The sequence below is a fragment of the Lygodium microphyllum genome, chromosome 14 (genome assembly GCF_053477565.2).
Source record: "Lygodium microphyllum isolate KBCC chromosome 14, Lygodium_microphyllum_v1.1.10, whole genome shotgun sequence".
NCBI classification, from domain to species: domain Eukaryota; kingdom Viridiplantae; phylum Streptophyta; class Polypodiopsida; order Schizaeales; family Lygodiaceae; genus Lygodium; species Lygodium microphyllum.
Genome location: NC_141148.1, coordinates 92,321,649 through 92,333,254, shown reverse-complemented (window position 1 = coordinate 92,333,254; position 11,606 = coordinate 92,321,649). Strand labels below are relative to the sequence as shown.

General features: G+C 44.0%; 1 pseudogene; it reads right to left on the bottom strand.

Annotated features, from left to right (window-relative positions):
- Positions 1 to 7,747: 7,747 nt before the first annotated feature.
- On the bottom strand, positions 7,748 to 11,092 carry LOC148025856 (DExH-box ATP-dependent RNA helicase DExH18, mitochondrial pseudogene; annotated as a pseudogene).
- Between the last annotated feature and the right edge of the window lie 514 nt (positions 11,093 to 11,606).

Below are 11,606 nucleotides of genomic sequence, written 5' to 3'. Positions count from 1 at the left end.
ATCTTGGAGAAGAAGCTCTCCATCATCTCCTCTCTTCTTCTTATTCTTCTTCTTCTTCTCTTGACTTGCATGCAGCTATGGAGGATGAAGCTTGAAGGAGGAGGCTTGAGATTACTTGAGCTGGCATCTTGAATTGTGAAATCAACTTGCTTGGGGAAGAAGGCTACTCATTCGAGCATTAAGGTAAGCTCACTAAACCCCCATAAAATTGAAGGTGCATCGGCTAGGTGAGAGATAGCCATTTGTGCTCACTTGAAATGCTTGAAGAAATAAGCGGTCCATGGGTCTTAGCAGTGTTGAGATGACAAGCTCAACACATGCGGACATTAATGATGAACCGCCTGGTTAGATGAGTCCACACGTCTACACTTAGCACATTGGTGGTCATTATGACTCTCACATGGCCACTAACTCATTACTTATTATATTCAGGTTGTTACACCTAATTACAGCTGGCATAGTTATAGCGCTAGTCGACTAGTGTAGTCGGTTATGCATTGTTTGACTTAGTAGGCCACTTTCCTTTATATTGTATCTTATCTATAATTTGTGTACATTGTAAAAGAGTGTGGAAGAAGAAGAAGAAACCAGCAAGAAAACGTTTTGTCCTCCATCTCTCTTCTTGTCTCTTGAGTGAGCTTCTCCTTGTGCATTCTACGTGTGTTCGGTGCAGCATCTTGAGCAAGTCCCCCCACCACGCGATTCTTGACAAGCGATAGAGAGTGAGCTCCCACTATATTTTGGTTCTGTTGTCAAGACCAAAGGATTCAAGCTTGAGCACTTACCCGCCTTAAATTGAGCGTTGAAGTAAGGTTGCATCCCTGAATCAATGCTTGATATAGGTAGGCGATTTGGGGTTTTTAATACTCAAAACAAGTATTTTGGGTTTTTGATGAGTAGAAAAGTAGGATGAATCATTTCAATATTTGGGTTTTGATTTTTTTTTTGCATTTAGAGTAGAATAGGATTGAGAGATCGAAGAGAATCATTTTAGGGTTTTTACTATAAACAAGCCCAAAACAGGGCAAAAATAGGGGGAAAATAGGGTTGCAATCCACTAACAAGGCATAATCACTAATGGGGCAGCACTTGGGCATTAGAACAAAGGTTTAAGACCCAAGGAAGGGGGTTGAAGGCTCACTTTTAGCTTCTGGCTGTGTGTGTATGTGTGTGTGTGTGTGTGTGTGTGAGAGAGAGAGAGAGTCTAGGGATTGATTTGTGTTGGAGTTTTTTGCCCATTCCAGGTATATAAAAACCTTTCCCCTTGTCTATTTTTGCATTCTAAAAGGTTGTGTGGCCTTGCGTGCCCAAAATCGTTGCCATAGATTCGATTTTAGCCTCAACTTTGGAACCACGACCATTGGAATCAGACGCGATTGAACAAGTCCAATTCTGAATAATGGGGCGGTTCGAGTTTGGAAATCGGATTGCTGAACACTACCCAACCTGTCTGATCGGACATGTAGCCCACCGATTTGAAAAATTGAGCACTCGGACAATTAAACTCACGTAAATTGAATGCCCCAAAATCGAACCACTTGGAAATTGGACAGACCTGAATTGGACAAACTAAAATTAGACCATTGGTCACTCTCAGACCACTTACAATCAGACGCAAGGATTAGACGAGGTAGAATTAGACCATCCTCACTCAGAAGTTTGATTTTGGGGATTGGACACTGCGTGCAAAATTAGACCAAAATTCTGACAGTAGAGAAACTCACAAATTTAGTGTATCTTAGACGCAAAGCAAAACACCTCCAACTAGGAAAGGTTCCAAAAGCCAAGCAAAGACCTTTACAATTTTATAGAGTAGTTCGAGCAGGTTTGCAACAACCTCATAGATCTTGCTTAACATTCACAAGCTTTCAGCCTATGCTTATGTGACAAGGGTAGGATGCGGTACACAAGCCTAGACGTTGTGGAGCGCAACAATTTCAATGACCTCAAGAGTCTCTTCATTAAGATATTCTCAGAGGTTGTGTACTCGGATAATCTTATTGTGTGGCTGATGAATGTCAAGCAAGCAGGGGGACAAAGAAGACATCAAGGACTACGTTACTCACATGCGGAGTCTCTATAAGAGAATCCCCACTAACGAGTGACCCACCGAGAGAGTGGTGTTTTCAGTATTCATTAACGGAATACGCAATGAGGAACTCTACAAGGCCTTGGAAGGAAACTCAAGCTTGCAGAGAGACGCACTTGCTAGGTTCTTTGAAGAGGCCATACAAGTGGATGACCAACTTAAGGAGAGAAGCTCCAGAATCTTGAATCGTGAGATGAAGGCAACTCTAGAATCTTAGAAAGGGAAATGACATCTAGCAAACGGAGAGGCAAAGGCTTAGGAGGAAAGACACCCAAGAGCAGATTTATTGTTGGACTTGTCATCACCCAAAGACATATCTCTTCGTGTTGCCCTCAAGAGGAAGCAAGCCAATCGAGATAAGGCTGATCTTAGATGTGCTATGAGTGTGGAATCATCCACCTTTTTTCTGATTGCCCTAGGTGCAGACCATCCTCTAGTTCGGTAATGGTACCATAAGTTCCATTGGGGCTGTTTGGTGTTAAGACACTCAATAGGGAGGCCACGCCCATACCGTGGCATGTTATGACCCGTGTGTAGAGGAAGTAGGCCGACATATCATTGCCAAGGCCTAGTAACCTGGATGTAGCCTCAATCGGAAAGAAAATTCGTAGTAGACAAAGAAAGAAGAAAAGTGAAGCAAAGGTCACGTTGAAAACCATGACACTACCTGTCGGAAAGAAAGTCATGGACGCTAAGGCAGAAACATATGCTTCAAAGACTGCTGAGAAAGAGAGTGCTAAGGTAGGGGAGTACCCCAACTCGAAGTGCCAACTCGAAACCATAGAAAAGGTCAAGGAGTGGGTGAGAGAAGCCCAAGAACACCTAAAGGACGTTGAGACCAACTTGGAGGATGAGATCGATGATCTCTCTAGCATAGCACACTAGTCTCTCCCACATGACCAAGAGACGCATCCGCACCTCAAATCGTGTTGCCAAAATAGAGCTTGAATGCCACATGGGCCAGCAAACCAATCCATGCCATTAGCCAAGAAGCACAGAATTAGGAGACAAGCAAGTGGCTAGCAATCTTCTCACAATGCTAGTGACCACCCCCTATAACTTTGAGCTTAGGAGATTTGCTTAGGTAGCATCCGATGCTATGGTAGGAGCTAAAGCCATTAATGGGTGGAGGGATTGATAGAGCAAGCTGCCACGGAATTGTAAGACCACAACACAATGACACAAATACCGAGCACGATGCTGCACATAGTACCTCAGTCCTTGAATGTTAATGCTTTCTGGGAAGGCACTAAAATGCACGCGGTCTTGTCGGTCCTAGCTCTAGGTAATACCACAAGGAAAGAGATTATAGACACGAGGGCAGGAGTCAGTGTACTCAGCCACGTTGTACTTCAGGATTCGGGTAACCCACCTTTCAAGGATGCTAGGTTTAATGTCATGCTGGCTAATGGAACGAAGGTGAAGCGATCTGGAGTGGTGAAAAATTGGCCATTGAAGATTGCAAGAGTTCAATTCTATATGGACTTTATAGTCATGAAAGGAGTGGATTATGATACCTTGTTAGGCCATCGACCCTGGGTGGGCAACGCACAAGTCATAGAAGACTGGGGAACGATCTAATTTTCTTGGAAAATTGGACAGAAGCGGTAAGAGTGGAGATGGATACTTGGAAGACTACACCAGTCAACCTCGAGCAAGATGATCTTAGAACACCTGACAGACAAATTAACTAGTAACCTGGTCGTAAATCTTAAATCACTCAAGGATCTCTTGGATGAACCCAAGTGGCGATGGACCGAGGTGCAGGACCTAAACTTGATGTACAATTTGTCCGTAGCCACTGATAACAAGGAACCACACTTAGGAGATGACAAGTAGTCAGATGAGGACAATTCAAAGGCTGAGTATGAAGACTACTATTCCATGAACGAAGATAGTACAGAGGAGGACAGTAAAGAGAAGATCGGCAATGTGGACCTTGAGACCCACGACGGAGAGAGAATAGGCTTCTTAAATGGTAGCTAATTAAAGAAGTACTACCTTCCCACATATCCACTACACGAGTCTCCCATGCTAGAGTCCCCTATGAAAGTCTGAGTTGCCACAATAATGAAAATTGAGGAAGATGAAGAGGCAGTAGCACCTACTTACCTACGCATAACGGTCACTACTCAACAGGCACATACCTTCGATGCATTGATAGATGAGGGAGTTGATTTCAATATCTTAACTCACAATCATTGGGTGAAAATTGGCCGCCCACAACTACAACCTATCAATGTACGAATAGTCACGGATTTCAGCAAGGGCAACATAGCTTCATCAAGGCTTGCAAGGCCATCGGTAGAGAAACCCACCACCAAGTCTAAGGGGGGTTGAGACTCACCACAACTCGCCACGCCACACCGTCAGCACACCACTAAGATCAAAGCTAAGGCCCTTAAACCACCATGGTTCAAGTGGGTGCCTAAACATAAAAAATTGTAGCCTAGGAACCTGCAACCACGACCTTGCAAACCTAGGAACTCATGCTCGAAACCTAGGAGATAATGAAGCAACTATAGATACCAATGAACGGTCAAGACAAGATGGGTCTCCAAAACCTTATTACAAGCGCAAGGCTATTACGAGGGCAATGCCTGGATTTGGGTTCCTAAAACCAAAAGAGCCAGTGGCTCTATTCAAATGCCACCCTCAAGCCTGACTATACAGAGCTGCACGACAAATCAGGCGAGGCTAAAATCGCAAAAAGCTCAAGCTACGAAGCCCCAAGAGCCCAACACACCATTAACCCAGCAACACCTCAGCGAGTCTATCGACGAAAACTGCAACTTGCTGACTCCAAACCAACTCAATCCATCACTATTAGTGCTACTCAAGCCTCACAAACATTTGGCAACACAAAGTCAAAATCCCATACCAAGCCTAGTATACGAGAGGCCAAACCGTACACTTTGGAGCAGCTGCAACCACAGACGTCAGCTGCTCAGCTGTTGAGTCCAGTCAAACCTCTGTCTCAACACGCCTTAAACCTTCTTACACACGACAATCAATCCTTGCCTTAGATGTAGATTTAGCTAAAAATACAGGGGATGACTTGGTTGGTTGCCTTTGGCATTTGGATGTCATGTTTACCACACTTGCTAAAAGTTATGACTGATTAGACCTAGGTCTCTTAGACGAGCCTTTAGCAATGGAGGTATACACACTACCTTGCTCATGGGAAGAATCGAAATTTGTATTCATTAAGGCTCCCCAAGAAACTAAGAAACTTGTAGATATCAAGATTTCTCATGAACAAGCACGCACGCAATGCCTCATTATGTCTTACGCCAAGGACACGGTCCTTGCCACCACCAACCAAGGAATTGCGAAGCTGAAACAGTTGGCTACTCACAACTCCTCTTTCTTGCAACAATGATATGCTCATAGACTCCAATGGCAGCAAGAAGGCTACCAAATCATGACCAATGCTGAGCAGAGATATGTAATCAAGACCTCGAAATACGACCCAACTTACATAGCGTAGGCAAAATACTGCCTCTCAGTGGAGACAAGGGCCTATAGCCAATTCAAATTCACACACATCCTTAATTTGAAAGACATATTCATGGAGGAGCCAGCCATCAAGTAAATCGTGAAGCAGTGTAAGCTACAGAAGAATATGGAGAAGGTGAACCAAGCCATCGACTATGAGAAGTGCGCGAAATTCCTGTGGACTTTCAATAGGAACCGTGGCACCATCATGGTGCGTCAAGAGAATGAAACCCCCCATATGGAAATCAAGCTAAGTTCTAAGTTGGTGCGCAAAGAGCACTAGGCCTACCCAAAAAAGTTGAAAGATGACCAAAAAGGGATGTGTACAACATGTTGGAAATGGACAAAGTGATGGTCCACACCAATGATGACATCAACTTAGTTGATATCCCCGACCCCGAAGTCCAACTACAGGCCAAAACAGTGCACGCCTTGTTCTCCAACCAAAGATACAATGCATTAAAGAAAAGAATCGATGGTGCCAATACTAGAAAGCATCGTTATGCCATGTCCTTCGATGAGGTGAACCTAAACAGCTTTGTGTGGAAGATAATAGAAACATCAATGAAAGCATTGGCCACATGTGGAAGACCCATGAGGGGAGAATCCCCGGTCTCCAAAGCTAGGAAAAAGTCGTCATCAAAGGCCTCTATCATTGGATTCGGAGGGGTCTTGATGGTCATCATCAGAGAGGCCTTGAGGAAAGTGCAAGAAGATGAGAAAGTCAGCAAGATGCTAGATAGGCCCCCTCCTCGCAAAGAACAGAAGCAATCCAATGAGAGGATTGTGAGTGACAAAAGAGAGTGGGAAGTACAATCTAGCCAAGGAGGGGCCAAGAAGCCAAAGAAAAAGTAGATCTACAAAGAGCCCAAAGTGAGTCCAAAAGCATGGAAGAAATAAGAAAGAGAAGAGAGAAGGCAAAAAGAATAAAAGAGGAATCCAAGAAAGTTGAATAGGAGAGGAGGAGAAAAGCGTATCAAGAAGCCAAGGAGTTGAGGAAAAAATAAAAAGACATAGCTCTGGCCATTCGCCTCTCAATGGAGTAGCCCTCAAGGAAAAAAGAGATGGTTGCCATGAGCCCTCACGAAGAACGCCCAAGCACAAGCTTCCAAGCACCCAAAAGTATGCCACCCCCAATAGGCGAGGATAAGGACAAGGGTCTAATTAACCCCATCCCACCTATCCTAGTGCCCACCACCTTAGTCTATGCACCTAGCCAAGGCTCTTCTACTACGATGGGGATGGCAACAACCTTGTGGTATGGGTGCAGTTCCTGATCAATAAAAAGACAACTCAAGGTGTAAGTGGAGGAACCCTAGTGACTAGAGCAAAAAGACCGACAGATGCAGATGTAGAGTCTAAACAGAGTCTCAAAAGGTAGAAGATAGAAGCATCTACGACCACTATCCCCACCACCGCACTACCATTGTCTACAAACTATGATGACTACTATGCCTCACTCACCATGTCTCTCATTGATCTTCTCAAAAAGGTCTCCATTATATGAACATCCGTCGAACAATCTAGCTTTGAGAAGCTTAAGCAGAGTTTGGTAATTGCCCCTATCTTAAGGCTACCTAGCCTAAGCAAAGAATTAAAGACATCTAATAGCCTATGCTTCAAGAAAATTAAAGATCCATGAAAAAAACTATACCACACATGATCTAGATTTAGTTGCTGTAATCCATGCATTTGAACTATGGAGATATTACCTGCTTGGTTCTCTAATCTGGTCTCAATGTGAAACCATGTATGAGACAATACCAATGGATTGAGACCTTGTAGAAATTTGACTTTGAAATCAAATATAGACTATGCAAGGAAAACGTGATTGCGGATGCCCTAAGCCGTAAATCATTTCTTAATGCTCTAATCCTAGAGGAACCCTCTAGGGTTGAAACTCTTGCTACAATGATTTCAATGCCCAATAACCCTCTCACAAAAATGGCAAAAGAAGAGGTAGTAAAAGATCCAAGCTATCGGAGATTATTAAGAGAAATTTTCGTCAAGGATTCAAATCCAAAACTCAAGTCTAAGTATCAAGATTTTTCCATAAACGAGGAGCTTGCCTATTTTAAGAAGACAGGACTATGTATTCCTGCAAGTCAAGAACTCAAAAAGAATATACTTCGAAAAGCTCATTATTCTCAATTTTCGGGTCATCCTAGTTATGCTAAGACTCTTAATACAGTCAAAATAAGCTTCTATTGGGAAAGACTCTTATTCAAGTATGTCAGCGAATGCCTAAACTGCCAATGAATTAAAGCCGAATGTGTTAAGTGGCCAAGAAAGGGTATGTGGGAGCTGTCATACACTGTAAAGAAAATATGCTTATGATGGCATGCATTTTTCAGAAGTGAAGTGTGTGTCAGCACACATTAACCCTTGCATTCCAAGACATGCTATCAGCTAGCTATTAGCCTTCATGTGCCCCATTAGTTCAATCAATCAATATTTTTTGTCCTGCTATCCAATGAGAGCAGCACATCCAAGCCAGCCACCAGAGAGGGTCCATCACAATGGCCTGAATCAAGAACTTATAATCCAGTCACATTATTGATAACATGGGAGAAGAGGGTAGCATTTTAACACCTTAGTCATGTAGATCTGCTTTATGTGGCCCATTAGTTCATTTAATGAAGTATTATATGTCCTGTGATGCAACAAGAGTGGCACATCCAAGCCAACTGCCAGAGGGTCCATCACAGCTGCATGAATCAGGAACTTACAATCCTGTCATATACTGGACTTGGGGAAGACATTAGCATTCGAACATCTTAGTCTCATATATCTGCCAATGACCGACCAAGATGGTCAGCAATCTCAGCAGATAATTTTTCTGCTTCCTCCTTTTGAGGGAAATATTCTGCGGAAAGGTGTTCGCTAAGCCATAAGTACAGAGACAACAATTGATAGTTTTCTTCCATGTCCATGAGCTGAAAATCAATTTGTATTGAAGCTGAGTGTGGCCGCACCAATAATTGAAGGGGAAGCTTTTTACTATATGCAGTTGCATACTGAATAAGTGCCCCTACTGACTTTGGATTTCTGGCATTCACAGGTGCAAAACAGAAAATAAACCTTTCTGCTAAAGTTAAATCTTTTACTGTGTCAATAACAGAGGCCACTTTCCTCAGACCCTTATTCTGGCAAAGAAAGTAAAAATCATCAACACGACAAGTATCTGCAAACTGTTCAAGCAGCTCAGAAAACTTTGCATTGGGCATGTGTGCTGCAAATAGCTGCATGTGCTCATACGATGGAAACAGACCTGCATTGCATGTCTCAGGAAAGGGTTGTTCCAAGCAAGTCACAAGATATGGAAGGTCTGAAGGATGGAAGGTTGTGACAAGACCTTCAGGATACAGGCTTCCTCGTCGCCCTGCTCTTCCAGCAATTTGCTTTACCAGTGACACAGGAACAGGCTTCCTTAGCTCACCATCAAATTTTTCAAGTGAGTAGAACACAATTCTTCGAATATTCAGATTGAGACCCATGCCAACTGCATCACTTGCCACCAAGATGTGGTAACAGCTGCCGGGCTCATTGAATAGCTTAGCTTGTTGTGCCCTTGTTTCTGGAGGAAGTGCCCCATAAACAACACAGCATCGTCTTCTTGTTGCTCGTTCAACGGCCCGCTTAATATCAAAAATTTCCCTCCGAGAAAATGCAACAAAACAATCACCTGGTTGAGCATTTGCAAAGCTTCCACTCAACGTTGCGGTGTCAACTGCTAGGGGCTTGAATCGTTCATAGGAGTGTTCTATTAACTCATCTCCCGTGGCAAAGCAGATGTTCTTCACTGTGGCTAAAGCACTGGGATCTCCACATAGATGTATTTCCTTGGCTTGCAATCCAAGTAATGCTCGCGTCCAAGCCCAGCCTCTATCATCATCGTTCAGGAGCTGTATTTCATCAATTACAGCAACTTCCCAAAGCTGCTGGATGGATGCCATTTCAACAGTGCATGAGACATGCTTTGCTTCAGGTATGTCTTTTCTTTCTTGTCCAGTATGAAGACTACAAAGAACTCCTTGATCATTGGCCTTTCTGTAGACCTCCATGGCTAAAAGACGTAGTGGACCACAGTAGATACCATTAGATGCTTGCAAGAATTTCTGCAGTGCATTGAATGTCTTCCCACTGTTTGTAGGGCCATAATGGTAGATGAACTTTCGCTTGATTGCCCGTGCGAAGGGGAAAGACACATGGGGTTTAGTCAGGTCTGCTGCATGAACTAAAGATTGGAACCTTGCCAACTCTTCAGGGTACACTTGGGTGCAAAACTCCAGGAACACTGGGAAAATTAGTCTTCCTTTCACCTCTGAGGGTTCCAATTCCCGCAAGTGCTGCTTCACTTCATCTGTACATGCTGCAAGGAAGTGATTCTGGAAAACTACAGAAGCAGAGGGAAATAATGTTGAATTAATAAGAAGGGCAGACTTGGTAGATTGACCTGGTTCAAAAATGTCCTTGAACAGCATTGCCAAATCCTCTGCCTGAGAGAAGTTGGATTCATCTCTTGGACAGTCTGAGTTATTGTTAACATCATCAGGAGGCCCTGCATTTGTTGAACCTTGCTGGACACAAGCCTCATCAGCGTGCCATAGTATCCTCCTGAGTGCATCATCACCAATTGTCACTGTTCGATGGGAAGCATGGCATAATGCACCATCTGAGTAGTAATCTAGGTCGAGCAGGGTTCCGAAGCTCCTCCGACACAACAGATTGCTTGCAGAAGGAAATAAGGCACCTGCAAAAGCTCTAGTGTGCCTGTACTGCTTCAACCTATCACCGGCTGGATAACAACAATGTGCTTTTGGATCGATTTTGCAAAACCCGTTGCGTCGAGGGTGAGAGAGGTTGCTGCCAGCGATCAGAGGGATGTCGTCAAGTTCATTATTCACTCTCCCGATGCCATGACTGATGCGCTGAGTCAAGAAATGGGGCACAACAGGGTGTTTCTCGGCCTGTGTTGCTCTGTAAAACTGAACAGAGCGAGAGAACCTTCGGAGGGATTTAACCATGGAGGTTCTTTGCATGGTGGTTCCACTGCTAAAATCTGCTGCTGGACACGATCATCGTGCTAACCGTACTCAAAATCCTTGTACATATTTTTGGCCTCGCCAACCTCGGAGTGACGAGGTCAGTTTTTAGGCCTGCCCGTCCAAGGATCTTAGGACCTGTCTCCTGAAGCGAAAGGGTTCACAAACCAGTTCGGCGACTGATTGCGAGCCCACAGAGCCTTGTCTGCACCTGCAATTCTCTTGCAGGGCTAGTGGGAACAGGTCCTTGGTCTTCTTGCATGTTGATCTCAGGGCATCCATTTTACACTATTCCTCAAGGAAATTCCAGACCTCCGGAGACCTCTATAACCTGCAATACACCTAAACCCACAAAACTTCGAATTAAAGTGAGAAAATCCATATTCCCTCCCTCTCTTCTGTCCAACATGATGGCTGGACAGCCTTTTTTTAAGTGAAAAAGTTTGAAAAAATCACATTCTATTCATCCCCCCCCCCCCCCCCTCTCTCTCTCTCTCTCTCTCTCTCTCTCTCTCTCTCTCTCTGTGTGTGTGTGTGTGTGTGTGTGTGTATAGGCTGGTAGTATACGCTCTTCTGTTTCTTCCCCCGCCCCTCTCTCTCTCTCTCTTTCTCTCTACAAAGTAGGCAAGCAGCATTGGAAGAGGAAAGCAAGAGGAGCAATGTGGCAGGCAGGCAATAGTTTCTTTCCTCCCTCCCTTTCTATCATTATGACTATGCCTTCGGGAAATTCCAAACCTTGAGAGCCTCCCCCAACAAGCAACATGCCCCAAACCTCCAGATTTTTAAATTAAAGTAAGAAATTCATATTCCCTCCCTCTATTTACTCAACATGACAACTCACCACCCTTTTTTCAAGTGAAGAAGTTTGAACAAAATGCCTTTTAATGCATCCCTTCCTCTCTCTCTCTCCTCCCCTCAAGACGTAGAGACACATACTATCTCTACTGAGACAAGTTGAACCCTATGTGTGTGTG